Raw genomic sequence first — 8,577 nt, 5'->3', positions numbered from 1 at the left:
AATCTTTACACTGGTGTGTGTGTTTTATTTACATTTTTCCTAGGAGCACTACAAGCCCCAGCGGGTCCGGGTGACAGGGCATGCTTGCACTTGTGGTTTGTGGCTTCCATGGCATGTAGCATGCCATGGAAGCCATGGGTATGCTGGTGCTTTTAGTAATACAAGCGCCAACATGCCATAATACTTAATGGCAGCCTGGGCATGATGTGACATTGTAGTGCACCAAGGACAAAATGCATTTCTATTATCAAGTTAACATTATTACCATACACCCACCACCCAGGGGTGTGGGAAGACCACTAGTGCTATCAACATGGGGCTGGGTAAACCTAGGGGGGTGAGTGCACATTTTTTTGCAGACCCAATCTCCCTAGGAACTCCAGCCCTGTGGTGACCAGCCTGGGGCTGGTTTCGCATTATGACGGGGGGACCCCACACTGAGGTTTTCCCTGCTATAGTGCCAAGAGCCGAGGCAGGAAAAGCCTAGTCATTGTAATAGTAAAATTGAGGGAGGGGGGGGCACACATGTTGACCTTCCTGTTTTGCTAGCCTAGGCTGGCGAAAGTAGGGTTGGTTAAGCTGATTGGGAGGAGGGGGGGGGCACGGGAGCACATGTTGTTTTTTTAATGTATTGCTGTTTTAAATCTAGTGATTTATGTTGACATTTTGACTGTTCATTTTAAAACCCTGTAGACATCTTACATGTTGATATTTCAACTGTGTCAACCTTATAACTGTGTAGACATTATGACTGTAGACATTTTCACTGTAGACTTTTCAACTACATCCCAAGGTCCTAATAGAGCAGCGGAGCTCTGCGGTTAGTGACAACACTCAGTTATTATACTTACCCCTCCTGGGTTCCATGGGCTGTTCTAACGCTTCACTCAAGTGTGGCATCATGTGGTGGACCCTGTGTCAAATGGACCTTCATTGACTCCCCCTGGCTGTCAGACCGCCTTTCTGGGCTTGAATTCGGGACATCTGCTCCCTTGCCTGAGAGACTCCAGCAGACATCTCTCCCCCGACTACCTGTAAGTGGCTGCCTTGGAGCTCTACACTCTTCTGCTCTTCACCATGCTCCATGCCCTATCCCTTCCTGTATACTCTGGTTTGCCAATCCTCATCCTGAGCTGTAAGTCACTGTGCTGCTCTATTCAGGGGTAGCTATTTTCTCATGTCTTTACTGTGGTCTCCTTTGCTGAGGATTCCATTTGCAGACTTCGGCGTGTTCATAGCTGCCCCGCTTGTGTTTGCCCGGTCTGCTTTGTGCTGAAATACATTTGGGGTAATTTCTGGACATTTCCTATACAAAGCTACTACTACCAAAATGGACAAAGCTAGACACACCCAATCTGGTTCCCAATCACAGAGTAGTACTCCGCCCTCTAAGGCATGCCCTTCTATTTCTCTTATAAGAGAAGACAGCATGCCCACCCCTAATATACTATCTGCCCCCTCCACCACAGATGAGGCTAGAGAGATGTCTCTCATCATTATGCCTTTACTTGGACAGAAACTTGGAGAGATTCAGGCTTATAGTTACACAAAGACCAGAGCTGGAAAAATGAGAAAAAGAGCACTCCAGGCCACTAATATATTATTAAAAAATAACTTTTAATTAGTCATCCTAAAATGATCATACCTGGCAATGTTAGATATGTTATAAGAGCACGCACTCGTTATGATTGTTAGAAAAATGCGTTAATATGAAATAACGAGGTTGGTCCCTTTCCTAGTGCGAAATTAACTGTTTCTTTTCTTCCTAGAAATTCAGGCTTCCATTTCCTCTGTGCAAACCTCTATTACCTCCATAGACTTGTCTTGACACTTATGATAAGCCTTGTCCGACATTGAATAGCGGGTCAGTGACACAGAGGACTCCTATACTGAGGCCCTTAATATTGTCCATGCTCAAAAAAAAAATCCATTGTTTAACAGATAAAGTCGATGACATAGAAAATCGCCATAAACATAGTAGTCTATGGTTTATTGGGCTGCCGGACTCCCATTAAGGGACCAGAGCTCATTAACGTACTGCATGTGGAGCTCCCTGAAGCCTAGAGAGCTCATAGGTTAGGCCCAAATCGATATTGCTAAATTCTTGAATTCTTAAATTGAAACGTAGAGTTCACCCCTCTATGCAAATACTTACTTGACAACCATATACGCTTTGCTCTTTTGTTTCTGGCCAAGCTTAAGGTCATTCATGCCGGTCGCATTTCTGTTTTTGATGAAGTAGATAAGGCTAGAGATTTTGTATAACTTTTAAACCCGGATGACTGAATGAATAGGTCACCATTTTAATTTTCATTCTCACAGGTGTTATGATAAGGTACCTTACACCTTGTTCCTCTTGTTATGCTTTTTACAATGTTGTTTTTCTAAACTATTTTTAATTCCTTTTTAAGATTTCTGGAGGAAAATTTGAAAATGTATGTAGGGAGGGACATTGCTGTGTTTATTTTTATGTTTGTTTCTGGGCAGTTTCTGATACAGCGGTCCAGGCGTAATCATCTGCATGTACTGCCTCGCCTCTGTTCATTGATAGGGACTGCACTGACCTACATCTCTACATCCATCATCGTGGTCAACAACATCTCCCAAAAAGTATAGGATGATTTTTCACCGTACTTTTTACCACACACCCACTCCCATTCTCCTACTCTGTAATCGCCCACTAATACAGCGGAGAATCTCCACATACCTTAAGGGGTTTATTTACTAAACTGCGGGTTTGAAAAAGTGGAGATGTTGCCTATAGCAACCAATCAGATTCTAGCTGTCATTTTGTAGAATGTACTAATTAAATGATAACTAGAATCTGATTGGTTGCTATAGGCAACATCTCCACTTTTTCAAAACTGCAGTTCAGTAAACATACGCCTAACTCGCTTATACCTGATGTAGCATTTCTTCAGGAAACCCACTGGTTGGTCTCACAGGATGTTGTTACCTTACGTTACTCTTGGATTAGCAAATGCATTTTGTGCACTACATACACATAAAAAGAGAGGTGTGGAGAATCTCTTTCACAGGGCCTACAATATGACATTACAAACTGACCAGTGGACCCTGCGGTATATTTCTCCATTTGGAGGTGACTACCAATACTGAAAAGTTCACCTTTTTAAATATATACTCCCCGAACTCACCAACTCGAGGGTTTTACACCTCTCTCTCTGAACTTTTACTTCAGCATGACACCCCCAATTATAGGTGGCAATTTCAACAGCTTTGCTGACCCCAACTAATCGCACCCACCGACTCATTCCACCAGTTCCCAATAGGCACACCCTCACTGGCCCATGGAGGCTTTGTAATCCCACTGACAAGACATACACTTTTCACTCCCATGTTCACTGAACCATTGGATTAATTAAACTTCAGCAGAGCCAGTCTGATGAAGGTGTTATCCTTCCTACACTTAAATTGTACAATCCTACAGATCATCAGGGATTGACTACACTCCAAAATTTCATGCACGAATACCCTGGTGGATTGCTCTAATTTAACTGAACTAGACCTTGATGAACCTGAGAGAGAGCACACCTTTGTCCAACTATTAGAAGCATGTAGACTGCCTGATTCACATCTCTTCGGGCTACAAATTATGCCATTTCAGTGTCCAAATTGCTCTGCCTCATGTTTGGTCTAATTAATTTAATTTATTCTTATCTAAACCTCTACATGACTGGGGGGATATTTCCTTACACTATAACCTCCTCCAATCTTCATTTGATCATATTACAGCTAAATCGGGCCTATGCCCACTGATTTACTATTTTTAAAGATGTCATAATTGAACAGCTCCTCAAAACTTTATCCTAATCGTGCTCCACACTAATGGCTAGTTTGTACAGGGAGATATTCCTCAATATCTTCCATCAAGGTTACTTCTCCCATCAACGTAGACACATAATGGGTTTATCTGACACCAATTTCTGTCTGTAATGTAGCTCTTTTGAAGTTTTCTTTGTGCACTGAATGTGAGACTGTCCCAGAATTAAGCACTTTTGGAGACAAGTTCAGATATATGCCTCCAGCCATCTCCTAAATTACGCCTGACTCTCTCCCGAATGGACCTCTCCTTGAAAATATCTAAAGGTGGTACAAGATTGTTGCTGATCATTTTGCCAGTAGCTAGAAAATGTGTCCTACAATTGTGGATACACAAACAACTACTTTGTCTCTGTTTAAGAACAGACTTTTCTTTACCTTTACAATGAATTGGCTGGAGGCATCATTACATAAAGAATCACTCACTGGACAACTTTTTACAACATGGGAAAGTTTTATTACTATTTTACCTCACTCCACCCAACAATTTATTTATAATTGCTTTAAACTAACTACGTGGCACGAAATAAGATTGTTATTAGAAGAGCCTCCGATAGTGCTGGAAGCACCAGATTAGGCTGGAAGTATTTTATGGAACACCTTGCTTATTCTTATCCTTCTTATTGATTGTGTGTCCCCCCTCTGTAACTCAGCCTTATGGATTTACCACCATACATAATCACTATATTGGGCAGCCTTACTCTGATGCCACATCCTGGCCCCACCAAGAACATTTGCTTGTCTTCAATGTACAATGTCGCTGACCGCATTTCTGATGATGTATTTTTATATTTTGTTACTCTTGTTTAGATTGTTGCTCTTACAGTAACTTATTGCTCATATCTGTTCTTCAACAGTTCTACCGTATTCCATTTATATTGTCACTTTATCATGTGCCTAGTTTCATTGACTACTAATGTATTGCGTCATGTTCTTTGCACTCTGCTTGCTGTTGTTACTCCAATAAAAATGTTGTGGTTTTTAAAAAAAACAAAAAAAACAAGGTTCACAGGGGAGGTTCAGCGACATTATTCTGCCTATTTAAAACAAGCAATTGGTAGTAGCAATGTGGAGGCCAGTTGTGGATCATTGGAGCCTAAGAGGGTACCCACTGGATCTGAAAAACACAGCACCACCAATAACCAATGTTTTAGTGAATTCCATTCCCAACTAAATTTTTAGTTTTCAGTGGAGTTCCCCTTATGCAAAGCAAACTTTCTCTATGTGTCAAGGAATGTTCACCAGATCTCAAGAGGTGCATAATAGTGATTAATCTTAATATTATTGTGATAATAACACTTTGCAAAAGTGCAACAACATTCGGGTTAATCCATGTTTATAAATTTATAGTATCTTAGAGGTTATATAGAAATAGTCATATTGGAAAATGAAAATGTGTGTTTCCCATTCACCAGTAATCCGGACACATAACAAGACAAGTTAGAGTCCAGTACCTAGACAGCATTCAGTATGGGGAGTTATCACTGTGATCGGCACAATGTTGTGTGTTTCATGGACAGGTTTTGGGGATATACATATAGCATGCAGTTCAATTTCAGGGCAAGCAGTTATGGGAACATGAAAGTATCAACACAACACAATTCTGTGAAAAGATACAAGGAAGCTGCATCTGTAACATGTTTCATCCTGCTATAAACCTCCAAGTGAAAGAGGAAAAATACCCTATGAGTTTAAAACTGATTTACTGGCAGCAAAGCAAAATTTTAAAGCCAACAATAAAAATTAAAAGTATGGCCCCATATTATAATAATGTCAGTACACATGTATCATACCCTGCTTTCAGAGATCGTCACAAGAATGCACACGTGATCATAAACTCTTAAACATGAACAATGTATCATTTTCTCAATTTTTGCCATTTCTTTAGGCAACAATTTTACGTACTAAGCGCACACCGCTGAAATCCAGGTCTAACACCCTGTCCCAAGTGTCTTGGGGCAGGGTGTTGGACCTGGATTTATCTCTGTACCCACTCCATTTTGTCTGCTTCTGCCCTTACCTCATCCTTTGATCCTGGGTGCCATGTGGCATGGCAGGAAATGACCGGTAATGCTGACACAAACACCATCATACATTTATCTGAGAATTCACCTGGCAGATCACTCATCTTACTGTCTATCTCTGTAATAGTCTAAAGTATTCCGTTACAGACAACAACCTGCCTAGGTAACTATGCAGTTAAAAGTACATTGGCTTTACACTGGTGGTCATGACAGCCCTTGCCCCTTACTAACCAGCACCCTTGGCTATAGCTCACCTCTTCAAATTGGCATGGGTCAATTACATCCAATATGAAGCCTCCACCATCAGCAGATTCATCCTGTAACGCTGTGACAAGATGTGAACCGGCCTGGTCTAGGAGCAACAGGTCAGAGAGTAAAGGATCCTTATTGAGTGTTATTCCGATCTGCACTGATGTCTGCCTATTGGAAGGAGCAGCAGGGAGAGTAAAGTGTGATAAGCTCATCCACTAGATCCCCTATGAGCAGGGCCCTCCTCAATGACAATAATAATAATAATATCACTTTACTCTGATTGCTGGGATAGATCTAATTATAAGTACAACCAGGCTGACCGCAACTATATACATTTTTGCTGGTCTATTCAGCTGTCTATGTGCTTATCTGATCACCCATAACATAGGCAAACCGAGGGGAGGTTTCCTAGTGCCTGGAAACCCCCTCCAAGCCAGGGGCACTGTATAATTGAGGTGGCTGAACCCTGCCCCCGCTTCACACTGCTCTGCTCGAAAAGATAAAGCTGCATGCACCTAACAGTAGTGCACGCAGCATTGCCCATGTATATTATGGGGATAGGAAGAGTTGGAAAGCAGCCAAACAATGTCTAAAATTATAGCTACGCCCCTATGCATGCTGGTCACACCCACTGGCGGCGTGGTGTGGAAACCCCCCTCTACAAATCCTGCATTTGCCCCTGCATTACTGACCTGGCTGGTTCCTGACCATCCTTGTGCCTACCATCTAATACTACTCTGGCCTGTGTCTGACCATCCATGACTGCCCTTGACCCTGATCTTCAGTTTGTGTTCTCACCTGGCCTATCCCTGAGTCATTGTCTTATCCCATTGTTATCTGAATCATGAATAGCCAACAGCTGCCTAGTGGGGTTAACCTGGAGGTTGCAACATGTGGGTATCTCACATCATCTGCTTGCAGGAGTCTTGGGTGTGCCTGGGCTGGGAGTGCAGATGGATGGTTAATAGTGAGAGGGGCTTGTTTGTCCGGTGCTGTTGTGAGAATATCATTGCAATGAGAATATGACAAGTTCATACAGGTGAAAAAAGTACAAGATAGATAGAGTGGTTGTGGAATTAGAGAACCAACCAAGATTTAAGTATTGGAGCTTTCTGTATGTATATATGATATGATATAAACGACTTACCTGTCATTATTCATTAGTTAGATAGACAGATGTATCTACCTTCTCTTATCTGCTTATCTGAAGTGCAGGGATATTTTAACGACATCGCTAGAGGTAAGTAGAAGTGAGGGTAGAGGTTAGTGGGAAATAGCTGCGTAGAATAACACATTTGTGAGTTATTTATTTTATTTGAGGCAGAGATACAACACAATTCTGTGTATGATTAACCCCTCAAAACCAGAGATGTGTTAGTCCTCAATGAACAGACCAGTTTTCATGGTGTTTTGATGCATCAGTTTTACAGAGGGAATGTGCCCAGCACTGGTTTTTGCAGAGGCTGTGCACCGCCTAGGGGGGTGCCAGGAAGCCAATGCACGGAGCGCAAGTTTTCCTGCAGCGGTATCTCCCACCTGGCTGATATTGATGTCATGGTCAACAGATTTGGTATCATACAACATTCAATCTCTGGAATAATGATTGTAAATGTGAGTCTACAGTGTGGCACTGCCGGATATGATGCTCAAAAATGACATATTGCATGAATTTATTGCATAATGCCTTTGAGTACAGTAAGGTTATGGTTTATTCTTCGATTGCTAGGAATTTTTCATGTAAACAAAATGGTAAATATAATTCTTAAGGAACCTTATTCTGCTGGCACTCAACAAAAATTAAATATATTACAGATATGTTAAAAAATTGGTAATGTATTGTTTCCTTTAGAACCCAGTTCTAGAATGTTAGAAACCAGAAACTTACTAACTTACTATTAACTTTCATGTGAAAAGGAGGTGACAACATTGCTTCCTGTCTGAAACAGGCCAGTAGTATCATAGAGAAGAGCAGCTCTAGACTGGTAGATATGGTAAACTGTATATTTTACCCTAACATAGTGAACATCATTCAAAACTAAATTTTAAGTTGTGCGTGGAGTTGTTATTTAAGGGGACGTTTCAAAACTCAATTTTTGTAGTTTACTATATGGCTAATTAATTAGTGTTACATTCTGCTACTGTGTTGGTTCAAGTGTTTGCTCTCCAACTTCATCGCCTAGTCAGCGCCAGTCAATTTCAATCACAACACTGTTCCGTGACATACATGGCACACCGCAGGCTAGTAGCCTTCACTATGTCCAACCCATGGAAAGGTAAAACAGTACAATTTACATAAATACATATAAGCACGTAGTGGTGTCCTTTAGGTCTATGTTGCATGAGCCAAAAATCCCTGTTCCTAGCTCCCCCGTATTTGAGCAAAGTCTGGTTGCTTACATTTACAATACATGCCAGGCCTATGCCACTCTCACTGGGCCTTATATTGGCATGGCCCTTCTCC

Source organism: Mixophyes fleayi, chromosome 5 (genome assembly GCF_038048845.1).
Source record: "Mixophyes fleayi isolate aMixFle1 chromosome 5, aMixFle1.hap1, whole genome shotgun sequence".
Taxonomy (NCBI): domain Eukaryota; kingdom Metazoa; phylum Chordata; class Amphibia; order Anura; family Limnodynastidae; genus Mixophyes; species Mixophyes fleayi.
This window is presented reverse-complemented; position numbering follows the sequence as displayed.